Source organism: Meleagris gallopavo, chromosome 28, assembly GCF_905368555.1.
Source record: "Meleagris gallopavo chromosome 28, MGAL_WU_HG_1.1, whole genome shotgun sequence".
Taxonomy (NCBI): Eukaryota; Metazoa; Chordata; class Aves; order Galliformes; family Phasianidae; genus Meleagris; species Meleagris gallopavo.
The window spans coordinates 3,473,407-3,484,321 of record NC_139431.1 but is presented as its reverse complement, the minus strand read 5'-3'; positions in this window follow the sequence as shown (position 1 = coordinate 3,484,321).

Sequence of the window (10,915 nt, the reverse complement as noted above, 5' to 3'; positions counted from 1 at the left end):
AATGTGCCTGATTCAACAGAAAGGAAATTATATTTTCCTTTCCATCACAGCATTTATTAAGAGGCTGCTTTGGGGCGGAGCTGCTTGCGTTGGTTTGGGTGTGAGGAATTCTTTTTGTTGACGTGAGTGGAGATTGCAGTGAATGCGATGGAGACATTCAGCAGTGCTGATGGGGCAGCTGGGCTGTAGTGAGCCCCTCACTGCAGGGTGAACATGGGACCAACCCACACAGCTCAGCTCTATGGGCTCCTGAAGATCTCAGGAAGGCTGAATCATCTGTGCTGGGCGCAGATTGGATTGCTGTATGTAGCCTTTCTTCCCTCCCCTGCCCAGTGGACATGCCCTCCTCCAAAGCCAGCACCTAAATACACCCCTTGCACTCTGTGTGTACCTCAGCAGTCAGCATTTCCACTCGTGCTCATCCACTGAACAGCATCACCTCTGCTGTGGGCTGTGTGTCCAGATGGGCAGCAGCAGCAGCAGCAGGGAGGTTCCCTGAGCTGATCCTGCAGGCTGATCTGAGCCATCCCAGCCATGCTGAGCCGTACACCTGCTGCTCTGCTCCATCCTCACCACCGAGTACAGCAGCTCCTGGTGCAGCATCAGTGTGTGCATTCTGCCAGGCAGGCACGTGCCTGCCTACATCTCATCCCCGTGGTAATGCTGTACAGAGAACCTGATGTCAGCTCCTTGTCTGCTAAAGACCGTCCCTTCTCCATTTTCCTGCTGGCTTCGCCTTTTTTCCTCCTTTCCCTTCCACAATGCCCTTAGGTAAAAGACAAATTGCAACATATAAAAAATGACCCCCGTCACTTAATTTGAACCAGAGGAGATAATAACAGCCTGAACGCAGTGCTGGATTTATGTGTTTCTCTGCAAAGGACCCCCTCCTCTAATGACGGCCGAGGAGCATCTGAAGCAAATTGAGGGGAACCTTTTGTACGGCACAGATCTTCCAGCAGAGCTTGCTGTTCCCAGGGACATCTGCAGGCCGCATGTTGGATTTTGGCAGCTCCTTCACCCATTGTCAGCCAGTTCCATTGCATTAGCTGGTAATGGATAGAAATGTGTCTGCCAAGCTAGCCCATAAGCGTGGGGCTGAGGACAGATGGGAGCATCCTGGCCACGGTCTCCCATTGGTGTGGGGCTGAGCTGGGGCAGCACCCTGAGCAGTTGCCCAGAGGGGAATGTCTGGGGTGCTGGCAAAAACTGGAGCTGAAATGGGGCTTGATAAAGGCATGCATAGATGGGAATGGAAAGGAGAGAACTGAACAGTTCAGGGTACCGTAAGTGCTTTGGTTTGAAGGGCTGTGAGAAGAGGGTTGCAGCTCACCTAAGCTGTGGGGTGCTCAGTGCTTCCTGGGGCTCAGCTGGGGCTGGGGCTGTGATGGGAGCACGCTGGGCTGCACTCAGGTTTGCACTTTGGTTTGCACTCCACAGCCTCCGCACACACCCCGAGGTGCAGCTCATGCTCTCATCTCCTGGCTGAGCCGGGACCTGACCTGGGAGGGGCTGGGAAGGCAATTAGAGTCTCTCCCTGCCTGCTAATTCAAAGGGATCTTTTATTCTTTTCCTTTTTTTTTTTTTTTTTTTTTTTTTTTTTTGATTGTGGCCAACAACATGGAAAAATGTGAATGATGCAGATCAAAAAGAGGAACCAGGAAGCTTAACCTCTGGCTTGCGAGCTGTCAGAGCAGCGGCTCGGGGATGAGAAGCCAAATGTCAGACACATGATGCCTGCACTGCACTTTGGGGCTTAGGGGTTTCTTAATTATTTTTTTCCACGGTTTTTTTTTTTTTTGTTTCTTTTAATGGGTGGGAAATAATACTGGCACTTACATCTCAAGCTCCTTAAGCCTTCCTTGTGACCTTTCCCAGTGCCTGGTGTCAGTGCTGGAGAAGAATGCCAACAGCCCTGGCACTGCTGGGGCAGGAGGAGGGATCTCTGCCCCATAGCAGCCCCATACCAGCAGAGCAGGTCTGATTTTCCTTCCAGAGATAAGAGGGGTAGCAGCCATCCCGGCTGTGCTGGTGCAGTTAACATGCAGCCTGCATCTCTATTTCTGAATGCCCTTTGCAGCGGGGAGGATGCAGTTCAGACTTCTGCAATTAGCTCTTGGCCAGCTCTGCGTTCCCGGTAAACACCGTCTGTCTGCAGCTCTTCCCAGGGCACGAGGAATCACTCTGCAGCCCTACATCAATCCACAAATCACACATTGCACTGCAGCTTCTCCTATCCCTACGTTCACCTCTCCTCTTCCCAGCACTGTTTCCCCTCTGCCAGCACAGAACCTGGGCTGCAGCACCCACAGCCCTGCTCCCTCTCCGCTGCCCTCCCCCGTTTCCTCCCAGTTCTCCCACTGCAGCACATTTTCTGATTTATGATCAAAATTCTACAGTGACCGAGGAGTGAAATCAGGACACTTTATAAAACATTTAATTGCGTTTCATAACCTCTTTCCGTAAACCATCCACGGGGTGTTTATAAACTTCCCATGTCTTGTTTCCTGGCTCTCACGGCGGCCGTGGTGCTGCAGTACCTGGTTGTGCAGGGCAGGAGGGCACGGCGAGCAGTGAGGGCTGTGCTGGGGATGGGCATGGATTGCCACTGGGGAGTTTGGATGACAACTAATGCCTTTTTCTAAGCCTAAATTCCCATTTACCAACGATTCACATGGAGAGGAAATAACACACGGTGCCCCATCCTCGTCTCCCTGCTCACTGCCCTCATGTCCCCGCTTCCTATCCTCATGTCCCTGCTTCCTGTCCTGATGTCCCTAGTCTCCATCTTTGTCTCCCTGTCCTCATCTCTCCACTTCCCATCCTCCTCTCCCCACTCTCCATCATCTCCTGCTCCCCACATTCATATCCCTTCTCTCCATCCTCCTCTCCCTGCTGTCCATCTGTCTCCCTGCTCCCCACATTCATGTCCCTGCTCCCCATTTTCATCTCTCTGCTCCCCATCATCTTCTCCCCGCTCCCCATCCTCCTCCCCTCACTCTCCATCATCTCCCTTCTCCCCATGTTCATGTCCCCACTTCCCATCCTCATGTCCCTGCTCCTTCCTCATGTCCATCCTCCTCTCCTTGCTCCCCATCATCTCCCTGTTCCCCACATTCATATCCCTGCTCTGCATCCTCCTCTCCCTGCTCTCTATGTTCATGTCCCTGCTCCCCATCCTCACATCTCTGCTCCCCATCCTCATCTCCCCGCTCCATCCTCATGTCCCCACTCCTTACTTACCCTCATCTCCCTTCTCCCCATCCTCATCTCTTTGCTCCCCATCCTCTTCTTCCTTCTCCCCAGCATCTCTCTCCTCTCCATGTCCATCTCCCTTCTCCCCATCCTCACCTCTTTGCTCCCCATCCTCTTCTTCCTTCTCCCCAGCATCTCTCTCCTCTCCATGTCCATCTCCCTTCTCCCCATCCTCATCTCTTTGCTCCCCATCCTCTTCTTCCTTCTCCCCAGCATCTCTCTCCTCTCCATGTCCATCTCCCTTCTCCCCATCCTCATCTCTTTGCTCCCCATCCTCTTCTTCCTTCCCCCCGGCATCTCTCTCCTCTCCATGTCCATCTCCCTTCTCCCCATCCTCATCTCTTTGCTCCCCATCCTCTTCTTCCTTCTCCCCAGCATCTCTCTCCTCTCCATGTCCATCTCCCTTCTCCCCATCCTCACCTCTTTGCTCCCCATCCTTTTCTTCCTTCTCCCCAGCATCTCTCTCCTCTCCACGTCCATCTCCCTGCTCCCCATCCTCATCTCCCTGCTATTTTTGCAGCTCAGAGGATTGCTGTCGCTGCCCACTTTCCTTGCTTGTTTGTTTTTAGCACAATATAAACAAACTGAGACTGCAGCAAAGTGCCGGGTTCACATGGAGGAGTCTTTCCACACACAAAGCAATGACAAAGTGATGGTTTCATGCCCCAGGATGTGAGATGTGTGCAGATATGTTTTACCCAGAAGGTCAACAACTTCTGACTGTCAGCAGTTCCCACCACTGCGCTGCGGTTGTAACATTATCGCCAGCAAATGGCCCTCAGTTGTTACTTACAGCAAACAGCAAAAACAAACAAAGCCTGAACGAGAGCCAAAACATCTTCTGTGGGACTCACAGCTTTCTAACTTTATTTAAAAAAAAAAATAAAAAAAGGAAAAAAAGTAAATTTTCCTCGTCGGAGAACTGCTCTCATCACGCAACAGCACTTAGGAATATTATAAACAGTGGTGTCAGTTTATAGGACTGCAGACATTTTTCTGGGGCTCGTGTAGTTTTCCCCTCTGGCGCAGAGTGGGGGCTGTGGGCCGTTCCTCTCCCCCGCCCCCCCCTCCCCTTCTGGCTGCAGTGCTGCTGTGGGCACTGAGCGGAGCATCCCACCTCGCTTCTGCCTGCTTCACAGCTCTGCAAAGGTAGGCACTGCATAGCCAAGGAGCAGAGGAACCTCTGCTGGGAGGGATGGGCTTGGGATGATCCCCAGGGCTGAGGAAAGCTCTTTGCACATTGCTCTCGTTGCTCTTGCACGTGGAGCTGCAGCTCCCCAGCAGGCCCAGCGCAATGGTGAGTGCAGGGAAGATGCAGGGCATCTTCCTGCTGCAGGACAGTACAAAAAAAACCCACAAGTATCTGCTCTCCTCTGCTTGCGAAGGGCTGCAAACCTCTGTTTGGCCAAGGAATGCCCCAGCTCTGCAGCCCTCACCTGGCAGCAGGACGCTCAGCACACCCTGCAGCCCTGTGACCCCACAACTCTGCAGCCCTGTGACCCCACAACCCTGCAGCCCTGTGACCCCACAACCCTGCAGCCCTGTGACCCCACAACCCTGCACACTCGAACCCCTGCAATCGTGCAACCCTGCACCTCACAACCCCGCAGCCTTGCAGCCCCACAACCTCTCCCAGCCTCAGCAGACTGCTGGGAGAGCTGCATGCCTGGCAGAGGAGGGACTCCCACAGTGAGGGAACCGCAGCGCCGTGTGCTGGATTCGCTTCAAGGAATTTGCAGCTCCTCTTGTTCAGGCAGGTTCACATCGAAGATGTGCCAAATCAATGCCAGAAAAATGGCTCTCGAGAAAGGGTTGGGGCAGAGATAGGTTTAACCCCCTTCCCCCCAGAGCCCCGCATCTCACCCCGGTATTTATGATACGGTGCTGATAGCAGAGACATTTTTGTAAGTCAATAAAACGGAAAAAGAGATTCCACCCTGGGAAGAGGAGTGGTTACTTTGAACAAACGGGGCGCAATGAAGGAGATCATTCCATTGTTTTAAGATTTCCATAACTCACTGTGCTTAAGCACATAAAAATGTAGACATTTTGGCAATAAAGTTTGGGTAATTTTTGACAATGAATCAAAAATCTCTCCCTCTCGCTGCCCTCCCCCTTCTCCCTTTTGTTGTTCCTGACGGCAGCTGCCCCCCCACCACGTTCCACCCTCTCCACCCCATGTCCTCATGAACGGAAAAATGTCTTCAGCAGAAACCTCCCAGCTCTTCGTTGTGTTAATCTGCAGCATCTGTGCATCCGTGCCCAACCCACGGCTACAGGTCACGCACAGCACTGCCTGCGGGTTGCACTGCAATGCATCGGGTATCTCCTGATTTACAGCCTTCCCATGGGCTGCCCTGTGCTGCATCCGCACCTCGGAGTGGCCCTGTGCAGACAGAGGCAGGTGCCTGCGGTGCCCTGCATCCCTCCCACCCCATAAGGGCAGATCTGTGGGGTGCAGCACCTGCACCCCTGCCGTGCAGCAGCTCCCAGAGCAGCTCCTTGCAGCTGTCAGTGTGAAGGGCTGCACAACGAGCACAAATAGTTTCCACAAAGAGCAAAATTGTTTGGGTGAAAATAAAGTTGTTTTGTCAACGTCTGATTTACTCTGGAAAACCAGTTTACTGCATGGGGTGGGGAACTGCAGTGCATCTCCCTGAGCTATCCACATCGTGCCCTGCTGCACATTGCCCCCAGCCATGGGTTGGCAGCCCTGCACTGCACTGCATCGCATCACACTGCACTGCATGGCACCACCAATCATGCCAAGCTGCACCACACTGCACAGCATTGTGGCACACTGCACCACACTGCACTGCATCAGACCACACTGCATTGCATTGCACCGCATCGCACCATGCTGCAGCACATTGCACAGCATCACATCACACTGCACTGCATCACATCGCACTGCACAGCATTGCACAGTATCACACTGCACAGCATTGCACAGCATCACACTGCACAGCATTGCACAGCATCACACTGCACAGCATTGCACAGCATCACACTGCACTGCATGACACTTCATCGCACAGCATCAGAGCACACTCACTACATTGCACAGCATCACACCATGCTGCAGCACATTGCACTGCATCAGGCCACACTGCACAGCATCACCCCACACTGCACTGCATGGCACCGCATTGCACAGCATCAGAGCACACTGCACTGCACCACATCACCCCTCACTGCACCGCACCACATCACCCCTCACTGCACCGCACCGCATCACCCCTCACTGCACCACATCACCCCGCACTGCACTGCACCACACCACCCCACACAGCACCACACCACCCCACACTGCACCACACCACCCCTCACTGCACTGCACCACCCCTCACTGCACTGCACCACATCACCCCACACTGCACCACATCACCCCACACTGCACCACATCACCCCACACTGCACCACATCACACTGCACTGCACCGCACCACCCCACACTGCACCGCACCACCCCACACTGCACCGCACCACCCCACACTGCACCGCACCACATCACCCCTCACTGCACCGCACCACACCACCCCTCACTGCACTGCACCACATCACACTGCACTGCACCACATCACACTGCACTGCACCACATCACCCCTCACTGCACTGCACCACATCACACTGCACTGCACCACATCACCCCTCACTGCACTGCACCACATCACCCCACACTGCATTGCACTGCACAGCACTGCTGGCCATGTGAGCACAGCGGTGCTGCTCACCCTGCATGATGCAAAGCAGCCAGTCCTCAAAATCCCGCGTGATTGAGAACAAATGCCACCTCCACCTCCACACGGCCGCCTTGCAAAGCAGCCCAAAAGGCTGTTGTATGTTTGTTAGAGCTAATCATGACTGACATTACGAGAACCAGATGATGGTGGAGCCAGGAATGCGCTCGCCCATTAGTCACTTCAGATAAATACAGTCATCTGTTTCAGCAATATGAGGGCTGCAGAGATTAGCCAAGAGGCGCAGGCACACTCGCCTGCAGGAACATCACAGCGACTCGGGCCGGCCACGAGGAGGGCAGCATGGGGCCGAGATGCTGTGCTGCAACACCACCGTGCCACGCTGCACCCTGGGCTGCAGCACTGCCCTGCACAGAGCAGCAGGGTGGGCAGTGCATGGTGTGCAATGCTGTGAGCACACAGCCAGGGCTCAGTGCCTCATGGCTGAAGCACGCGGCGCTCCTGTTTCCACCCACAGCACTCAGCACAAAGCTGAGTCCCGTGGGGCTGCGGGCCGGGCTCCTGCTCTGCACTGCCTGCACTTCGTTTTTTCCCATTTTTAAATTCTTTTTCTCCTTCTTCCCCTCTCTCTTTTTTTTTTTTTTTTTTTTTTTTTTTTTTTTTTTTTTTTTTTAGTGAACAACTTTATTTCCCACTTTGACACTCACCAGAGCCACCTGGGAGCCTGCCTGCCAGAAGGAGAAATGGCACAAGAGGAAATACATCTTCACAACCCTGAGAACAGAGAGCTTTGGAATCCGCATCCGTAAACAACACCGCTGTGCACTGAGCAAACCCAGAGCAGGTTGTGCTCTGGAGAGTGTAACCCCACCTCCACCACTGCTTTTCTGAATTAAAACACTGTGAGGGAAGCAGGTCCTGCTTGTCCTTCAATGACTGCGTGCTGCAGGCTGGGGGATGCTGCTGGCTGTGAGCACACGGACCTGAGAGCTGGGAGGGACTGCTGCCCTGCAGCCATCCTTCCCTGAGACGTTTGGGAATCACATACCATCTAATTTAGGTTAGATATTTGGAGGGTGGTGAGGCACTGGAACAGGTTGCCCAAGGAGGCTGCGGATGCCCCAACCCTGGAGGCATTCAAGGCCAGGCTGGATGTGGCTCTGGGCAGCCTGGGCTGCTGGTTGGTGACCTGCACACAGCAGGGCATTGGAACTGATGATCATTGTGGTCCTTTTCAACCCAGGCCCTTCTATGATTCTATGATACAGGTGCACAGAGGTGGCTCTGACCTGGGCATGGGGACAGCAGCCAGACAGGGAGCAAGCCCCAAGGCCACGGGATGGGCTGTGATATGCATTGACATGCAATGGTGACATGTGGTGACATAAGATGACACACAGAGGCACCAGCAGCACGGCCTCTCCTCCCTCACCATGCACAGGTTACCTGCAGCACGGTGGGTTTCAGCACACCTAAATCCCATTCCTGTCTCTCTGACCCCATCGGCTGGGGCACAGCTGGGCTGCATGGAGCTGCTGCCTTCACTGCCTGCTGCCTGGCCTTTCTGATGCTGCTTCTGCCTGCACACACAGCACTTCCACCACCATGCCTTGCCGTGCCTCCTTCCCACACCTGTATTTACAGCCCAGGAGACATAAAAAGAAATTTACAGAAACACTGCTATTTTATTTTACAGTGGTCAAAGCCTGATCTTGATTAAAGACCCTCCCCAACATCACTAGAGTAAATAGGTGGGAAGCCAGCGGGAAGCTACACAGGTACAGAACACGATTTACTCTCCCACCATCACCACGCAGCAGCATTTCCCTGCGCCCAAAGCCAGCACTGCTTTTGTCACGGCAGCACTGCAGGCAGAGACCCCAACATCACCTGGGGAAGCCCCCCAAGGCTGCTGCTCCCCAGCCCCACTACGGCCATCCCCACACTTCAACACCAGCCCTGTCTGTACTCCTTCCCTCCCCAAAGTCCTGTTCTACCTCAAGGATTAAGCTTTCATCCTTCATTATGAGTTTCTCCCCCAGGCAACATTTTCCACGAAGAAAAAGGAATTTCTGGGATTTTGCTTTTAAGAGATTATGTTACTGAGCGAGTGTGTGCTTGTGCCCCAGCAAGGAGAGTTCCTCATACCCCCAGGTGATCCGTCACAACCTGTGTCAGCAGGGCAAATGCTGCAGCTCCGGTTAGATGGTGATTTGTGGAGAAGCACCCATCACCATCCCCATGTTCCTGGGAGCCCAGTGCTGCTGCACCCACTGCAGGGCAGCCCCAGCTGCAGCACTGTGCTCAGAGGCTTGCACCAGAAGTTTGCATCAGAGGTTTGTACCAGAAGCTTGCACTGGAGGCTTGCACCAGAGGTTTGCCATGCATGCACCTGGCTGCTCAGTACACAGAGTGAAGTTGTGCTTTTCTTTGGCAACACCTCTTGTTATTAAGCCTATTTCTGGCCGCTCAATTAAGACCAACAAGTTAACATAAGGAAAACACAACAGCTAATGTTAACCTTGCAAAAGAATCCCAACCTGTACTTACAACAAGAAGGCGTAAACACAGACTGGAAAGAGTAACAGCCACACGTTCAGCTCCAGCACTCAGAGCAGCCAGCAGCACAGGGCCAGGTGCAGCTCAGAACCCCCCACAAAGAAGCCCCCAGCCCCTAGGCCCCCTCCCAGCCCCCAGCCTGCACCCCACCCAGCACCGCAGAGCTGTGAGTCAGCGCTGAGTCAGCGCTGTGCCTTCAGCAGCACTCACTGCACGTGTGCTGGGGGACGACGCAGAGATGCGTTCCTGGAGAGGCCAGCAGCTTTCCCATTGCTTTGACTGCAGTCATTACGTGTAATAATTAAGCGGTGGTAATTGAGGATTGCTTACTGAGGATGCTTGAGCATGGCCGGCGTGCTGTCCTGCTGCCAGAGCAGCTGGCCATAGCCCTGTGTTGTGAAATTAAACAATCGTCAGATTCTCCGCTGCTTTTTGATAAATGGTTGTTGATTCCCCTTTCGGAGTCAAGAAACAAAACCAGCAGACCGCTCCATCCCAGGAGAAGCTCTGTTTGAACACACGGGCACAGCAATAGGCTTTGTCCTTCACAAAGTGGCCGCAGCCCTGCGGAGCTCCAGCACACGGAGAGCATCTGAGCAGGGCTCAGGACCCCGGGCAGCCCGGCACACTGAGCACAGCCCCCCAGCCCGTGTATCACACACGGACACACACCACCACAGGTATCGGAGGGCCTCAATCTGATTAAAGCTTTTCTACCCCCTACCAATGGTCAATTCCATAAAGTAGCTCACCCAGGAGACTGAACTCATTTCATCCCTGAAGTCTAATTAAAGCCATTAGTGTATTTCTTGTCTTCCCGATAAGATCAAAGCATTCCAAGAGCCGGTCATTATCTTATTTTCAAGACAATTATACATCGTGGAGCACGGATTGATCCTGCCTCCAGCTGTATGCATTTATCTCTGTCTATCATCGTGTAATCTGTACCATCAGACACGGTGTGAGCGCAGCCCATCAGCTGACAGTGCTCTGTGCTTCACCCTCGGCTGCAACGAACAGCAGAGCTGCACCCCCAACCCCACAGCCATCAGCACAGCCCCTCCCAGCAGCCAAACGCAGGGCTGCGCTCTGCACGCCCGACAGCGTTCGCTCCCGCAGCCCCCAAAGCTTTGCACGGACGCAGCACCGGAGCGCTGGACGCACGGCAGCCAACTGCATTTGTGCTGCACCGGTGATGCAACTCCTCTTCGTGCACAGAGCAGAGCTGCTGTTCCCCGGCACTGCCAGGCTCTGCCCTGCCCCGACCCGGCCATGGGGCGCAGCCGCCTGTGCGGTGCCTTCCGCTCACATAAACACATCTCCGGCAGCTCATGGCCCGCGAGAGCGGAGCTGTGAATTTTCATCTCTCAGCTAATCAACTCGCCCTCTAGTCCAAACTTG